Below are 16,777 nucleotides of genomic sequence, written 5' to 3' on the forward strand. Positions count from 1 at the left end.
CATGCTTACTTACTTCTTTTCTTTCATTCTTATATTGCTCCTTCCTTATTTTTATTAAACTCATATCCTTCCTCTTCCCCTTCTTTCTTTTTGTATTCCAGGTTCAACCTTTTTCTTTCCATTATTTCATTCTGCTTTCCCCCTTTGTTTCCTTCTTTCCAATTTTCCTTATTCTTTTTGTCCCTTTCTTCTTTTTCTCTTACTGTTCTTCTATCATTGATTCACGTATTGTTTTCATTTCCTTTCTTCTTCCTTACTTTTCTTCTTTTCATACCTTTTTCCTTATTTCCATTTTATGCCCTCTTTTTTCTTCCTTTCTTTTTTTATCTGAAGTCTTCGTTCCGATGTACAGTAAATGCCCTAGCATCAGCTCCCTCGGCTCCTTCCGCAATCCCAAATAAGCGTAGATTCTGTCGCCGCTGCCTATTTTCCAAATCTTCGAGCTTAGCTCGCATCTGGCGCAGTTGAGAGTCATGTTTATTTACAGTTATCTCAGTACAGACTGATTTCTCCTCCGTTACCACAACTCTTTGCTGAAGCTCTACCATCTCTTGAGAGATAGCACCAAGTTTGCATGACATTTCCTGTAGAGAGGACTGGGTCTTATTACTATCTTCCCTCATCTGTTGGTAATGAGATTGAGCCTCTTGTTTTTGCTCATTCAGAAGTTGTAGGATCGTTTGAAATGAGGAGGAAACCTCCCCTTGAGGTATCCAGTCTTTGAAAGAAGTATTATTATATAATGTAGTTATCTCAGAAGGTACTGTTGTTGAAGCAGATACTAGGATCGGTGCTTTAAGATTCGGAGCAGTCTCTGCATTAGAAATAGTAGAAGGGAGGGGTGAAGTCTCCCGTGATGAATTCAACTCCACAATCCCTTCTGATGCAGAAATAGAGGCGCAAGAGGATGGAGTTGATATCTGTGTTACAGCACCACCATCAGCAGTTCCTTTTACTAGATTTTTACTAGCAATCACATCGATCGTAGTAGTAGAATCATTAACGATTGCTAGGATATCGCCTGATTCAGCGGGGCTATTTCCAGATAATCGAAGTGCCATTGATTTCACGCCACCCTTAGATTGTACCCATTGTCTTATCGGACTATTCTCCGCAATCGATTTCATGGTAGCAGTTTTAGGTTTATTTAATACCTTTTTAGTTTTGTTCTTGCCTTTGCCCCTTCCTTTCTTAATACCGGCTGCATTATCTTTAATAGAGGGCGAGGTTTTATTACTACCCATGTCAGAAATGTCATAATACTCTTCATCAGATTCTGCTCCATCTACTCCATCTGTATGCTCCAGATGTTCCACGAGCTCTTCCCCTCTATTCTCCTTACACCCTATTGAGTCATTACTTTGTACCTCACCATCTCTTACTGCCGCAATAGTAGTAGTAGTAGTAGTAGTGAGACTTACAGCCTGATCCAAACTTATATTGCCTTCAGCAGTGATTAGTAAAGAAGTCTCAGTGGTGGCACTATTTTCTGTGATGGTCACTACAGGAATAAGAATGCTTGTATCATTATTACCAACGTCATGCTGTATCTCTTCATTATTTACAATGATACAGCCAGCCACGATAGAGCTGTTTAGCTGAGGAGCCTCAAGGCTATTATGTATCAGTGTATCCAAGGCAAGGTCACTTTTACCGCTATTAACATTGATAGACACACAAGATGTTAGTTTGTCAGTCACAGAGTATTTTTCCACTCTCTCTTGCCTACCAGAAATTCCTGGTGTGTTCCCCGCAGTGGTCAGTGCCGTCTGCTTTGTCGTTGCCATAGCTGCTGCCGTCAAACGCGTATTCCTTGCTGGGGGCTTTGGTGCCATCTTCCCACACTCCATTGTCGTTTTCAATGAGGGTGCAGAAGCAGAGTACCAGTTAACCCTCGCGTTAAGCCAGCTAATTACAGCCCGGTCACTCACCGCTATCGGGTGCAAACGCCGTTGCAGGTGTGCGGAGCGAAGCACTTCCTTCACCCGGCTCTCAATCAGCCGGAATCGTCGCATCCGCTCTCCTCTTTCTCAGCTCTCCCCAGGCTCCAGCTACAGCGAATCAATCCCTTCACCCGGCCCGTAATCGGCCAGGGAACCAGCAGCCGCCCGACTCCGCCTCAACCCAGCTCAGAAACGCTGTTCTAAGCGCTGCGTCCCACAGCAAGGCATCCACACTCGACTCCAGCTGGCCTGTGTTGCTAGCCCAGCATCAGCGTCCGAGCGATGCGGCCCCGCTCAGTGAGTCAATCCCCCTCACCTGGCTCGTAATCGGCCAGGACGGCAGCCGTTTCAGCTCCAAACACTGTTTCCCAGCACTGTGCCTCGCTACGAAAGCATCCGCACTCGACTCCAGCTTCAGCACAGCCGGTCCATCAGTAAGTAGTAGCGTCTTGTATTACAGCAATTATTTCACCAGTTTTTACTCCAGGGTAGCCAGGACAGCCAAATCACTTGTAGTTATTTGTAGGCACGGCCATTCACTCTGCAAGTAACTCGTGAGCAGCAGCTCAGCTCAGACCTCGATCTGCGTCCCTCCGCACAGCGGTGTCAATCCGCCATCTTGGACCCGCCTCCGACACTGGAGCATTTCCCGAACTATCTGACTGGGACTGGGACTCACAGATACAGCGTGCTCATCGACTTCCACTCTTTCAAAAAAATAAGAATAGTAAATTTCCTCGGCCAATTTTGATATATATTGGTAACTTTTTGCTACGTCAGGCTATCTCCCTAAAAGCAAGACCAAATACTCCTGTTACTATCGAATCCATTACTTTTTTTGTAAGATCTGATTTGAGTAAATCTTCTATGGAACGACGATGGAAACTGAAGCAATATATTGATCCAATCAAGGAATTAGGTGGCCAAGCCTACCTGCAAGAACCAGCTAAGCTGAAAGTGCTTAAAAATGGCCGAACATATTATTTTTTGGAAGAAAATGAAATAGAAAGAGCATTGGCGGAGTGGAAAATGGAAAAGAGAGCCATTACTGAATAATTCTTCCCTCCCCCCTCTCCTTTTCCCTTTTTTTTTTTTTTTCTTCTCTTCTTTATCTTTCTCTCTTTTTTCTTTCTCTGATGGCTGTGATGATTATGCAATAGCAAAGATGTAAATGGGATTTTAGATAAAACAGGAATGTCTAATTTAAGGTTATGATTGATAGAGCAGATAACATAGAAAAGCGAAAACTTACTTATTAAAGCTCAGACATGGCCTTCAATAAATTTCCATTAATATTTGAATGCTCAGACCTCGAGGCGGTTAACTCCGCACTAAAGCTGCCAATTGAACGGCGGCTGTTCACATGGGGGGGCTTGCAGGTAGGGGTGGGGTGGGATGCGTCAGGTCAAAGCCTGGCAAGGGTAGGATGGGGGGTGATTTATTTTGGGGAAAAAATTGCATCAAGGGGTTAAAAATTTATAGTATTTGGAGCTACAACAAGATGGATATGGGAAACAAATTAGGGGAATACTGTAAGAATAGGGATTTACATTTTGTTCAATGCATTCAATAAAATGTTTAGTATGGAATGTGGCAGGCCTAAATAATAGGAATAAACGAAATTTGGTGTATGAAGAACTTAGGATGTACAGCCCACAAATTGTGGTTATTACGGAAACACATATAGCCCACAAAGATAGAAAATTATTAAATCAACTTGGATATGATACTATGGTCTGCACGGAATTTAATGCTCCTATTCGGGGGGTGGCAATATTAAAACATAAACATTTTAAAGCGGAAAAAAATAAGACATTAACTGATAGGGCTGGTAGATGGGCAATAGTACAGATAACATGGGAAGGTCACAAATTTACTATCTGTGGAATGTATGCTTCAAATCAGGATGAACCATATATCATTGATCAAGTGAATCTGGAATTGCTATCATGGGATGGGGATGGGGAATTTATTGTACTTGGTGATTTTAATTGTATTATGAATTATAATTTAGATATAACTAAAAAAGGTGTATTTCAAAGAATGAAGAAAACTAGGGCGGCAATTCTAGATCTAGCTAGAATTCACTTACTTAAAGATGCGTGGCGATACTTACATCCTCTGATACCGGGTTATACGTACTATTCTGCTCCACATAAATTATGTTCACGGATAGACATGGTATGGACTACAGATTCTATCTTGGAAACTAGCAATATCATAATATGTCAGAGAGTCACTTCTGATCATAATCCTATTATTTTGACTTTTAAGACATCTACAGATCGACCATTACCCCGTTCTTTTTCTTTTCCTAGACAGCTATTTACAAACATTAATTTTATTAAGCAATTAAAGGATCAAATAAAGGAGTTTATAGATATAAATATTAGCTCAGCTTCACCCTCAATAGTGTGGGATGCATGTAAGGCCAGTATACGTGGATTTACACAACAATATATATGGCGGCAAAATAAAGAACTTCGAGTCCGAAATGAGCAAATGACTACTGAAATATTAAATCTTGAACACCAACTCTCTGAAACTTTATTAGCTGGGGCAGGCAATTTAGAAGCTTTAAACTTGAAATTGATTGAACTAAAGGTAGCAATGAAAAATATTTTCATGGAAAAAAGTATTATCAAAATGAAAAAATATCAACTTAATCAATATGAAAATGGGGAGAAAATTGGTAAAGTTTTAGCTTATAAAGTAGCTGAAGACCGTGCTCAAAACGTTATTGAAGCAAATAAAGGGGACAATAATAAAATATTCCAGGACTCTAAGCTAATACTACAACAATTTGCATCTTATTATCAAGAACTTTATACGCCAGAAGTTGTAGTTAAAGAAGACAATATCAAAGACTACATAACACTAAACAAAGTTAAGACTTTGGCGATGGAACAATCCGATCAATTGGGGTTGGATATTACAGCAATAGATATTAAAACAGCTATCAACTCGCTAGCAAATGGTAAAGCTGTGGGAGAGGATTGCATCCCATTAGAGCTATATAAAAACTGCATGGAAGAGCTAACTCCATTGCTTATTAGGGTTATACAGGCTATTGGTAATGGAGAACAAGCTCCAAAATCATGGAATCTCACCCAAATTATTTTTTTTTTAAAGAAGGGTAAACCATCTCAGGAGAGAGGTTCCTATCGGCCAATTTCGCTTATTAATAGTGATGCAAAAATTTATGCCAAAATTTTAGCAACCCGACTTGCACCACTAATGTCTTACATGGTATCCCCTCAACAACATGGGTTTATACCTAAAAGAGACAGTACGGCACATATTAATATGGCCATTTCTGCGTTTGACCTGGCAAGATCTGTACCCACCTCACTCGGTATGATATTATTAGATGCAGAGAATGCATTTGACCGAGTGGGGTGGGGGTTTATTTGGGCAGTGCTGCAAGCGGTTGGCATACAGGGTAAATTTCTAAGATGGATTCAATCATTATATGATTTGCCGTTGGGGAAAGTCTCCTACATGGGCAAATGCTCTTCCACCTTCATGATTGGGCGAGGGACGCGACAAGGGTGCCCTCTTTCACCCTTATTATTTGCTCTAGGTATGGAACCTTTTCTTATTGCACTTCAAAATCAAGCTTCTATCCAACCTTTTGTAAATGGTCTAAATTCTTTGGATATAACTGTGTATGCGGATGATATTGCCGTCTTCTCCACCAATATTCCTGAAACTATGACAGGCATTTTGGTAGAAGCAGGGAAATATGGCTTAGTCTCTGGCTACCGCTTAAACACTAGTAAGACTCAAATTATCCTGAATCATCAATTACCATCATCGATGACAGGGATATGTAAAGTAGCAACTTACCTAGGGATTAAAATTTCGTCAAATATAGATGAAATTGTAGCACTAAATTATGAACCGTTATTAAAAGAAACTGCTATTTTATTTAAGAAATGGCATAAGCTCCCACTTAGTATTATAGGCCGAATAAATTTGGTCAAAATGAAAATATTGCCTAAATATCTTTATCTTTTTCGTTCTATTCCCTTAAGGGTAAACAATTCTTATTTTTGTAGGCTTGAGGGCATTATTGGCAGCTTTATTTGGGGCTACAAGAAAGCTCGACAAGCTATATCTCTTCCTAAAGCTCCTTATAATGCAGGTGGATTAAATCTTCCAGATATGAGATATTATTATTGGTCTTCTTTTTTGATTCGCTTTCGTAGCTTGCTGATCCCTGATAAATGTCTCTATTTTCATAAGTTTTTGTTAGGAACAGATGCAAATATGTTTTTTTATAGATTTAATGACCCCAATTACTTTAAACGAGTTAAATTTAAGACGGTGCGGGATACCACTTACATCTGGCGCTCCATACTTACTAAAAGCAAGATATCTCTTTTTCATGATAAAACTCCTCTATGGTCTAATCCTGGCTTACCGGAAATATTCCAAGATATAATAGGCAGTGCATTTTCCAAATCTGGTATTAATTCTGTTGGAGACCTATATGATCATAGGGGATTCTTACCATTTGAAAAATTAAAAGCTTGTTATAAATTGCAAGAAGGGGCAAGATTTAAATATTTTCAAATCAGGGATTATTTTCTGAAGGAGATAGAACTTACTTCTCTGACTGAATCTGAAGTATGGAACTGCTTATATAGGGAAGAAGATAAGGCATTGATTAGTATAGGGTACAAAATATTCTCTGGTTATAGTGTTAATGACGTACAAAAATTAGCTGAAAAATGGACTAGTAAGCTTGCAATGGAAATTACATCAGATTTTATTACTTCCTCTCTAAGTAGTCTTAATCTTGCTGTTCAATCTTCAAACCTTAAACTACAGTTGTTTAAAACTATATGTCAGTTGTATTACACACCGGATCGGATTCTCAAATGGGTATCGAATAACAATTTTAGTGATCGTACAAAATGTGATTTGAAAGGAGCTGATATCATTCATATGTTTTTTTCGTGCCCAGTTCTTGTTGAATTTTGGAATGGAGTATCGAAAGTTATTTCCACTAAACTTAGTATTCCTATTATGTTTTCGTTAAAAGATGTATTTATAGGAGCGTCAGGGGAAAATAGTATACTATGTGATTTACTGAATATCTTAATTACTTGTGCTAGACTGACTATTGCTAGAGACTGGGTTCAGAAAAATTCACCAAAGGTTACTGAGTGGTGGAGCCTTGTTAAAGAAATACACAGTATGGAATATGCTTTGGCTAAAACTAGGGGTCTACAGGCTAAACGGAAAGTGGAGAGAATATGGGGATTATTTATATCATAAAATCATTTTTGTCGCAAATTATTATTTCATTTATGTCTATATCTTGTTGTATAATATGTTTGATGTACCCCTGTGATGCAAAATAATAAAAAGATTTAAAAAAAAAAAAAAAAAAGAAGTCTTCGTTCCTTACTCTTTGCCTCTACCCTATTTGTTATTTGCCATTTTAATAAGTTATTTTTCTGTCTAGTGCCATTTATGGCATTTTTGACCTTCACCCCACATCTATGCCTTGGTAATTTACTCTTGCAGTGTTTATTGTTTTTTTGTAATGACTGTGAGTCACATATCAAACTTTAGAAAGCCAGTAAACAACTAAATCTACCCCAGTTGCATCCCCGCTCTAGCTGGTTTAGCGGGTGCTTTACTACGCCCTTACAAATATATATAAGTATATGTATTAAAATGAGAACAATAGTTGAAAATCGTAGTCCAGTCCCTAAAACCTCCTTCTACATTTGCCATTAGCCAGCATTAGTCTCTCAAAAGCGAAGATGATAAGCTGACAAGTTCGAATTCTGTTCTCGTTCAGAGCAGATGTGTCCCGTCAGTTCAGGTTCAGCCATTCCAAATGGAGGCAGCTCAAGCCTGATATGGTTGTTGTCTGGCAGTTAAGGCTGGACTGCTCCTGTGAATAATTCAGACTTGTCTATTGCTGTTGTTTGGGCATAAAGGTTGGACTGTCCCAAATGGAGCCAGCTGAAGTCAAATTTGCATGTGGTTATGGTCTGCAGTTCGGGTTAGACAGCTCCTGTTGGAGCAGGACTATGTCTCATTTCCATATAGATGCTTCTCATCTGCAGTTGCACAGTGAGCAAAAAAAACTACGTACTGGAGTGGGTAAAAATGATGGACTTGGGGCTTTTGCAAGAATTTCATCCATCACCCTTTTATTTATTTATTCATTTTAAATCATACCGCAAGAGGCAATGAACAGATTCTTATAGTGATTATGGGAAGGCTGCACAAAGATTTTTTTGTAGTTGCAAATAGCCCAATTTGCAGAATCAAGCATGCGCAAAAAGGTTTTTACAATGTACAAATGGCACATTTTGATTCAGTAACTTGTTACTCAATTGCAATTTGCATTTGTTACTAAATGCCGACTCGGAATTTGGAAGGGGCGTCCCTTCCAAATACCGAATCAGAATGGTATGTATTAATGTATTTCTACCAAATTCCAGTCGCAAAACAGTAATACTTTATCACTAGTTTGAAATTGGTGACAACCCATTGACCAAGGGGAAGGGGTCCCTTTGAGAATGTAAAAAATTGTTTTTTTTAGGAGCAGGCAGTGATCCCAGAGACCACTGCCTATCGTGAAAAAATGAAACCATAAAGTTTCATTCTTTTTTTTTTAAACTCATCCCATTTCCTTACAGGAAAACGAGCTGCATTAAAAAATCCTGTCTTAATAAGTAATCTAAGACATGTTTGCTGACCTCAGAAAGCGACCTCCCTTATATTTGAGATTCACTAGGAATCACTAATGAAACTCAACGAGTTTCATACATTAGAAATACCGATTCCCTAATTGCAATTCGAAGAGAATCATAATTAGTTACATGGTATTCTTAATGTTTATACATCTGGCCCTAAATTCCTTGTCCTAAAAAGAAAAATAAGAATGCTTTGCACTCATTGCAGACCAGGCAAAGCAGCACACACAACTAATTAAAAATAAATGGAATTGGTCAGAATCGTGATTCCAGTAAATAATAGATACAATTTCATTGCCCAGCTCGCCTCCGTAGAAACCACTCTTCTGATCAGCTCCCTCCGTCACCATGATCCTCACTCATGGCAACCGAACAACAAAACATGTCCTTTAGATAATGTCAGCAACGTAACACCTGCCGCAGGAAAGAACCGCCAGATAGCACTTAAATGATATCTCTCCCAAGCCAAACAGCAACGTGCTCTGCGAGGATGGTCGTGTGACCTTAAATACGTCCCGGTAGCCGTCAGGGAACATTTACGAAATTGCAGCATCAGACTTCACTTAGTAGAAGTGCATTAAGTTCAAAAAGGTCATTTGAAACATTTGTATATTTCACCAGAAAGCACTGTTTTACTGCAAAGAAGTGCAATCTATAATACAAAACTCAAAACAGACTTTTACCAACAACATGCAATATACCATTAATTTGATCTATGCTGTTTGATCTAAAAATAAAATAACTATAATCTATACCATTAAAGCAATAGAGGCCTAGTCATAAACTGCATTTGGTAAAATGTAAAGTAATACTATAGTAAAACTACTCATGTACTACAAAATACTATTCACTAACCTACAGACGGAAATCTCCGCCTCTGTATCCCTTGTCTTGTCTTAGCGGAGAGCTGCTCTGTGGTGACAGAGAGCTCACACTTGTAAGCGTGCGTTTTAGTAGGTAATGTGGGAGAGACAAGAAGGAGGGGCTGAAAAATGGCCAATACTTGCTACAAAATGGGACAGGTTGGGGGAAAAGTAAGGGGGGTGGTCACAGAGGGACAGGCTACTTCAAGCATCCACCCATAAAAAAGAAAGCTCAAAGCTATTCATAAACTTCACTTCCAAAGTTACTAAAAATCTAAAGGTGACAAAATAATAATAAATGCACTCCAGCCAAGCCATGAAGTAAATAAAGCCATGGTTAGACACATATACTGCAACACACTCCTATAGAAAATAATGTTAAATAAACAAATATATGTAAGCATTCTTATTAAACGTCAGTGGTTTCAAAGGTCATATTTCACAGAAAAAAGGCCTAACTGTGAATTATTTCCCTCAGTTTATTTGTAGGATATTTAGCTTCCCTAAATAAGTTTAAAAAGCTACATACTGCATGTTGTCTTTCTTTCAGTGCGAGTATGAAAAATATTTCACAATTACATTGCTACTCTTGATTAATCAGTACACCTGACAAGCTCACTCTTGCAGGCCCAGCCTTGATGCATGCATCTGCCAATGAATCCAGTGTGTGAAAATAAACATTGTAAATGCAGAACATATAGCACTTCATTTTATTTCTTTATATATTTATTGTTAAACCTAATCATTGGTGTTAACATACTACAAAGAAAAAGCACAATTCAGAAAGCAAGCTTTTAATTTCCATACAATGTGCTTTGCATGTAAAAGTTGATTTATAACAATACACATTGTTGCTTGAAACACATTTTCAATATTAGCACATTATCTTCAACAAAAGCACACATTTCCCAAAACATTGAGAGGCATATTTGCTCAAGCTAAAAATAAATAGTAAACAGATGAAACTTGACTTTTCAAAATATTTCAAAAGAGTACTAAAATAAATGAATAAATAATTGAGTATAAAACATACACAACAAGTGTTAGACCTGTCAGCCTTTAGGGTAGTCTTCCCCCAAACGTTTGCTTCACCTCCATTTCTGCTGCACTTATTTATGTTGGCCTTAAACCTTTGTGCACTTTACCACTGCTAACCGGTACTAAAAGGCTTGTGCTCACTCCCTTAAAACATGGTTACATTAGCTTATACCCAATTGGCATATTCGCTTTGCACCCGTGTAGAGTGGTATGCCATATACCTGGGGCCTGTAAATTAAAAGCTACAAGTGGGCCGGCAGCACTTGTTGCACCATCCTTTTAAGTAGCACGTTAAAACATGTCCCAGGTCTGCCATTGCCAAGTCTGCAGCCTCAATATAGTTTTAACCTACCATGTCGACTTGGCATTTAAATTCTCTTGCAAAGCCCTAAACTCCCCTTTTATTACATATACATCACCCCTAAGGTAAGGCCTAGGTAGCGCTTAGGGCAGGGTACAGTTTATTTGAACTGTGTAATTAAAATGCACTTTACATTTTTACATGTCCTCGTAATAGAAAACTCCTAAATTCATTGTTCACTACTGTGAGGCCTACCCCTCCCATAGGAGAACATTGGGGATTCCTTATAATCTATATAAATAAAAATGTAACTGTTCGTTTGTTTAAAATCTCAAATCTCCGAAAGTTCTTCACCGATTGCTTTGAAATTTGGACACAACGTTGCATTCAAATACGCAAGTGTTTTATATACACAACATTGGATTCGAATACGCGCGTGTCGAATACGCGCATCTTTTTCATCGAAAGCACAAACAGACACATAAAAATGTCATTGTGCGTTTGATAAAAATCTTAAATCTACAAAAGTTCTTCCCAGATTGATTTGAAATTTTGACACAACGTTGAATTCGAATAAGCGCGTGTTTATATATACACAATGTTGGATTTGAATATGAGCGTGTTTTTAATCTAAAGGACGAACAGACCCTATTGATTGGGTTGCTGCGCTACAACTACAATAGACGCATAGAGACAATAGTCTACATATATTAGGATGGACAGTTGGTGTCAGGATGGCAGACCGGGAAGTGGGTGGAGGGAGGGAGGAAGAGTTGGTTCACTTGGCAACATTAGGAAAGGACGCATAGAGACAATAGTCTACATATATTAGGATGGACAGTTTTTGTCAAGATGGCAGACCGGGAAGTGGGTGGAGGGAGGGGGGAGGAGTTGGTTTACTTTGCAACATTAGCGCGTGTTTATATATGCACAACCTTGGTTTTGAATACGTGCTTGTCCAATACGCGCGTGTTTTTAATCGAAAGGCCGAACAGACCCTATCAATTTGGTTTCTGCGCAACAAATTCAAGGGACGCATATAGACAATAGTCTACATATATTAGGATGGACAGTTGGTGTCAGGATGGCAGACTGGGAAGTGGGTGTAGGGAGGGAGGAGGAGTTGGTTCACTTTGCAACCCGAACAGACACTATCGATTTGGTTGCTGCACAACAAATACAAGGGACGCATATAGACAATAGTCTACATATATTAGGATGGACAGTTGGTGTCAGGATGGCATACCGGGAAGTGGGTGGAGGGAGGGGGGAGGAGTTGGTTCACTTGGCAACATTAAGAAAGGACGCATAGAGACAATAGTCTACATATATTAGGATGGACAGTTGGTGTCAGGATGGCAGACCGGGAAGTGGGTGGAGGGAGGGGTGAGGAGTTGGTTCACTTTGCAACATTAGCGCGTGTTTTTATATACACAACGTTGGATTCGAATGCGCACGTATTCAATACGTGCGTGTTTTTAATCGAAAGGCCGAACAGACCCTATCTATTTGGTTGCTGCGCAACAAACACAAGGGACGCATATAGACAATAGTCTACATATATTAGGATAGACAAAAACATATTGTATACCCACAAGCATTGTGAAATTTAAGGTTTTAGAAACGTGCGCTTACTCTTTTCTTTCTCTACCATTTAACCAGACTGAGCCACAGCAACGCGTGGCCGGGTACAGCTAGTATTGAATAAGCTGTCATTTCCAATTAGGAGCAGGTAGCTATGTTACGTTTGGTGTCTTTGGAATAGTGGTGAAAATTCCTATTTTATGGTAACGTTGAATTTATGATCATATTTCTACAAATTAACCCTTTTAGAAATTTGACTTTTATGCCCTTTTGTACCTGCAGCCTGGCCTGAGTCACATTACTGGGTGTAACAGACAATTAGGCTTTGTGAATTCCTTCCAGACAGTCACACAATAAGGGATTCGGTGTACTTGAATGGGACATCTACTGGCAGGATCAGGGGGCCAAAACGGAGTACAGACCCACTTGCAGGTGAATAGACTGTGCTCTGCTTTTGATGGAAAGTCCCTAAGGTCCGAATTCATCCTATGTAGGCCCGAATCCACCTTGTCTAGTGGAGATTGCCATCTTATCACTCTTAAACAATGGAAGTTGCCATCTTTCCCAATTTATGCAGAATCATTGTCATGTCTGCCATGCGATGCAGATGTTGTCTGACCTTATCCTTCTAAGAACTGTGAAAGTGTCAAGCCAACTGATTGATGATATAGATACAACACTTGATGTGACATTCATTTCGATCAAATGTCTACTTGTCACCATGTCAAGGTGAAATGAGAACACATAAAGATATATAACCAAAAGTGTGCTGTCTGCATTGACGTGCTTTTGCTTTTTATGTTGATAAGGAAACATCTGCATACACAACTGGATGCACATTATCTATGTCAGACATTCTTAAACTTATTTCAGAAATTTCTGATAACATTTAGTATATAAAGACTATCACTTGACCACTTGTCAGGAGAAGACCTTTATCCAGATTATCGCCCGAGATTCTGCCAGGGATGGTCTCACCTACTTACAGCATGTTTCACGGTTGCCTGAAGCTGATAAAACCGACTACCTGAGGACGATCAACTGACTGCTACCGCTGTGTGTGTTTGCCCTTCGCAAGGACCACTGTCTCCACAACTCTGCTGATAAAGATAGTCTATGCTGTCAATAAGGTAGGCAGTGCATCTCTTCTCCCTAAAAAACTCTAGACTGCAAGTTGCTCTGCCTTCCATGCTCTCTTAGTTTAGCGCATAGAAATAGGCATTAAGGTGTTAGGATTTTATTTACATTTTAAAACATGCTAGAAAAAATTTCATTTTATACTCAAAACATGTCTGCTTGCTGGTGTATTATTCTGTGTAATTGCTTAAGACATACTGAAAAACAGATTGCTCCTGCAGTAATAAATACTTTTTACCTAAAGGTTTTCATTCTTCTTAATACAGTGTGTGTGTGGTATTGTGAATAAAAAAATAAGGTTTGTGTCTATTATCATGGTGCCCTTGATCCTTTTATGAGATTGTTAGTAGCCCAATAGCAATACTTATATGTCAATTACATATTGAATAATGTCTTGTGGGGCTACAACAGCCTGTCTTTCACATTCATCGCTGGTGCATTTGAACCAAGTTCGCCTGTGTCACCCAAGAGTGGGAAAGCACACTTTGCAGAGTTATGCCAAAGTTGTAACTTATGCAACGGTTGGTGACCAATGTGGTCTTGTATCTTACAGTTATGCTTTTAGTAATTTCTTCACTATTCACACACACGTGGATCATCAATACGTCATTACAGAGAGGTCCGTGATAATCATGGTTACCTCCTACCGGGGATAAGGGAACACCTCTTTCCCTAGGTTTGTCAGGCTTGACTCATAAAAGGTTATTCCACATTCTGTGAGTTTTCTAATTCTTTGCTTCCAATCACTTAGTGTGCCAGCATGTTTTTCTTTTCTTGCAGGTTAGTTATTTTATTAGTTAGAGAACAGCTTATTGTTTGCACTAGAAGGCTGATAGCGAGGCCTGGAGAGAAACTTGGCAGTGAACGTGGACAGACAATGGTCGAAAGAAGCTTTCTGTAAATGTACCGGGATGGCAAGATGTTTTTGACTCTGAAACGCAGTCTAAGTTAGATACCATGGGAGTAATGTTTCAGATGCACTCAAGCAATGTTCTGGTTGGTCCATGGGGGTGTGAATGGAGATAAGAAGTCCTTGGTGGTGTGAGCGGAGATAAGACGTTTCTGAATCACCTGTTTCATTCAAATTGGTGTTCTCATAGTTGGAGTTAGGAGAGATTACCTTTAGACTTTGAGAAGTACGGACCTCTCAGCTTGCTCTATTCTTACAAGTGTGAAGCTTTATGGTAAACATTTATTTCCTATTTTCACAAAGACTTCTACGGGAGTTTGATCATGTTGACACCTTCTTCTTTATGCTCCCGAATTAGAGACCCTTGATAGATGGCCTTATATCTAACTATCTCAGGGAAGTTTCTTTATGGAACAACTGTTCACTTTCCTTTGTTATTGTATTATTGTGCTATCACAATTCTTTATCTCATTCTATTGCATCTCAATCAACTGAGATATTTCCCTTTTCCTATTGTACCAGTGTACTTATTGAATTTACTTTTGACTTGAACATTTACTGGATTGATCGGTAACCCAAATGAAACCCTTAAATCATTTTAAGCAATTCTTGTTCCTTATTGTGGAGGCATGTTGGCTTCACAAGTTGGAAATGTATTGTTGATGTTTTCTCCATTTCAATGCTTCATGTCAGCTCTCAAAGGTTCATACAAAATGGGTAAAACTCTTTGGCGACTTGACTAAGAGAATATGTTGCACAGCCCAGTGCTTCAGCAACTGTGTCCTCTATCATCATAAGCAACATTAAGGAAGAAGCTTCAGTTCTGGCTATTCATCAGAGTGGAAGCATTTCCAGTTCAAGACCATGAACAGGAACTACCAAAAAATAATTGCGAGTTTATGCCTCTGTATGTAGAGATACCTTGGTTACTTGACCTGTTAAGCCTCATTTAAACTCTAAACTGGCACTGAGGTTCTGTTGAGGAGAAATCTGCAAATAAAGGGAAGAAGAAATAGAAAAACAAAGATAAAAGATGGACTGGGTCACCCACTTCTCAGGAATCCAGCAGCAATGATTGCAGCTGAAGAGACAGCACAAAATGATAAAACCTGAACGGTATCAATATTCTGATAGCTGCTATTCACGTTCTTTTCAGGACACTGAAGGTAAAAGAACAGAAAAGGGGAGCCAATCCAACTACCAAAGAAACGAGGACTACAGTAGGAAAAGTGAAGCAGGATGCGAGACTGATGTCTGAATAAAGAAAGAAGAGATAGTATTGGAACTAAAACCCTTGTAAACAAGAAGAAAGTAGCAGGATCTCCCAGAAAACAGGCCAATCCAACTGCGAGTCCTCCTGCAAAACAGTACTTGGGTGAGAGTGATCCTAGACAGTGCCACAGAAGTCACAATAGTGCATCAGAAGCTTCAGAGTTTTCTGGATGTAAATCCAACGGATAACTTTATACAGATTGCGACTCCAGATCAGCATTTGAATCCTCCTTATAGTGTTTACAATTTAAACATACAAATTGGAGGGGGCATACCTCGTATAATCAAAGCAATCTTCTGGAAACAATTATCTGATGAATATGATATCATCCTGGAAGAAGAAGATTGGCCTCCAGTCTTTATTTAATAAGCTCCCTGGGGGGAGAAAGTCTTTAAAAGTAGCCTTCCCTCCCCTAGTATCTGAGCATATCAGGGAAATTTATGCCAGGGAATGGGCTGTGAGAAAAGCTCCAGCCTTATAGAGAAATCAAGTGGGTGGGATGAACATTCTAATGCACATGTGATTCCCCTACACAGTGAACCACAAACACAAGTTCAAAACCCTTTAAAACCAGATGCAAAACGTGGTATAAAAGAAATACTAGATCAGTTGCAGTACCACGGCATAACAGCGCCTTGCTTTTCACCAGTAAACACGCCCCTTTTTCCCGTCTCTAAACAGATTGGCTCCTATAGAATAATTTCAGACTAAAGAAATTTGAATTCGCACACACAAACATATACAGTACAAAACTCACACAGCATAGGTATAATAGCTAACCTGGAGTGGGAAAAAAATCCTGGATATTTACAATGGTTTCTTTAGACAGAAAACCGCCTGAAAGTGAGTATGTAACGTTTTTTAGTTTCGACTAAGTGTAGTTGTAGCATCTTGAGGGGCTGCAATAACCTGTCTTTCACATTCACCGCTTGGGCATTTGATCCAAGGTCACCCGTGTCACCCATAGGTGGGAAAGCACAACTTGTGGAGATATGTCAAAGTC

The sequence above is a fragment of the Lissotriton helveticus genome, chromosome 1_1 (genome assembly GCF_964261635.1).
Source record: "Lissotriton helveticus chromosome 1_1, aLisHel1.1, whole genome shotgun sequence".
Taxonomy (NCBI): Eukaryota; Metazoa; Chordata; class Amphibia; order Caudata; family Salamandridae; genus Lissotriton; species Lissotriton helveticus.